The sequence below is a fragment of the Globicephala melas genome, chromosome 3 (assembly GCF_963455315.2).
Source record: "Globicephala melas chromosome 3, mGloMel1.2, whole genome shotgun sequence".
Lineage (NCBI taxonomy): Eukaryota > Metazoa > Chordata > Mammalia > Artiodactyla > Delphinidae > Globicephala > Globicephala melas.
Window position 1 is genome coordinate 130686339 of NC_083316.1, and position 2074 is coordinate 130688412.

Below are 2074 nucleotides of genomic sequence, written 5' to 3' on the forward strand. Positions count from 1 at the left end.
ATTCTGTTTCTAAGTGCTAGTGATGAGTATCACGTCCTCTGAATAGCAAGAAAAGTCAGTTGCTGGTTTTACTATAGATCAATGATTTCATACTTTCTTTTAAAAGTCTAGTTATTATCTACAGTAAATTAATGCAGCCTTCTCGTTTCTGACATCTGTGCATTGCACCATGGAAGACATTAGATCTGCCATGGTGAGCTGTTCTATGAAAATGGTGCAAGGGATGTATTCTTAGTTTTCTGTACATTAATAAAAAAAGTTTTTGTGTAGTTAATGTGAGCTCCACCAGGGCAGCAGTCATGTCTGTCTTGTTCCGTGCTGAACCTCCAGTGCCTAGCTCAGTCCTTGATGTATAATCGATACTTAGAAAATATCTGTTGAAAGACTAAATACAGTGTAAAAAATGAAGATATAAAATTTCTTAAAGCTCATGCATTGTAGAACCTTCTTGAATATAAGTGATCGTATATAACCAAAAGAAATATTTTAGATAGGAATAAAACAGTAGTAAATGACAGTGATGCGGTTGAACCCAGTCAGCACAAGTGTACAGCTCAAGAAGTTTTGTAGCTATATCATGTTGCCTTCAATGGACCTCAAAGGTTAAAGTCCAACGCTTTCTGGCCCTTATGATTGATGGTCTCCTTTCCAGTGCCCCAGACTGATTCTGCTGTTGAAAAGCAAATTAAAATTTTCTACATCTTTTGCCTTATTTCTATCTAATTTTAGCATGCTTTCTTACGTAAAGTATCATTTTTTGTCATTACAGTCATGTTGATCCATTCTTCAGGGAGAGTTTGGGTCCTGTTATCTTCTGAGTTTATTCCAGACTTTTTTCTTTACGTGCAGTTTACACTGAACTATCATGGCTAGGTTGCTTCTTAAAAATAGGACTTTTTCCATGTCACTTTTCTTAATAAAGAATGAAGTTTTCAGTTCGGGTTTTTAGATCCTCCACTCTTGGTCTCAATTCACCTATCAAATTTTATTTCTCACTACTCTGCCTGAGGACCTGTGATGATCCAGTCTTTTTTTTTTTTTACTTTTATTTGCATTTATTTTTTGAAGCATTTATTCCCAGGCCATAAATCTTTGTTTCTTCAGTTTCTTCTGGGATATCTTTTTCTTCTGGGCAACCTCCTCTTCTGGTTTAGGAACATCTGTTCTCTTTCAGTAAGGATCATCTCATTGTGTCAGGGAGAGCTCATGTATGGGTTGATCTGACCATGAGCTCTGTAAGTCCTGTGCCACATCTTGGGGGCTTTGTTCGCCTGGATATGCTCAATGACCAGAGAATCTACATCTAAGCCCTTAAGTTCAGCATTACTCTCTGCATTTTTGAGCATGTGCAGTAAAAATTCAGCACTCTTTTTGGGCCACCGACCCTGCGTCCAGCCCCACTGTCTGGCCTGGGCACACCTACCAGCTCCACCATCGTAACGATGGAATGGCACACGTTGCTTCTTTAAAGTGACATCCTTCAGATGCTTGGTGGCTTTTCGGATATGCATACCCTTAATGGCCTGGGCAGTTTCACGAGTGTTCGTAAAGTGAACGCGAAGATTTGAACCTCTTGACTTGCATGATTTTGTGGGGTTTTCTGGCTCATGTGAATAGCAAACCATTTTTAGAGGTCACCTCAGGCCGCTTACCAGAAAAGGAAGAGTGGTCCAGTCATTTTAAGTGGTCCAGTCATTTTAGGTATCGTCTACCATTTTTAGGTGGTTCAGTCATTTTAAGTATCGTCTACCGTGTACCTTGCACATATTATGAGCTCTCCTTGCCTTAACTCTACCTACCAGTCCAAGGTCTATCCATCATCCAGTGCTTTGATTAAAATCCATAAAGATTTCTCAAAGTATAACCTAGAGATTTTTCCTTACTTAAATTTTTATACCATTCCTGGATTGAAACCAACATTTCCTACATAGCCGTGAAGAATACTCTTCAGACTCTGGAAAAAAAGTCTTCCATTGTCAAAGTGGTTTGAGAAATTTCACTGTCCATGGAAAACAATTTGGAAAATAATACTTCTTACTGTGAGTTTCTTGAGGGCAGAGATTAAGTGTGATTC

General features: G+C 38.7%; 1 pseudogene; it reads right to left on the reverse strand.

Annotated features, from left to right (window-relative positions):
• Positions 1–1071: 1071 nt before the first annotated feature.
• On the reverse strand, positions 1072–1625 carry LOC115840735 (large ribosomal subunit protein uL22-like; annotated as a pseudogene).
• Positions 1626–2074: the final 449 nt, after the last annotated feature.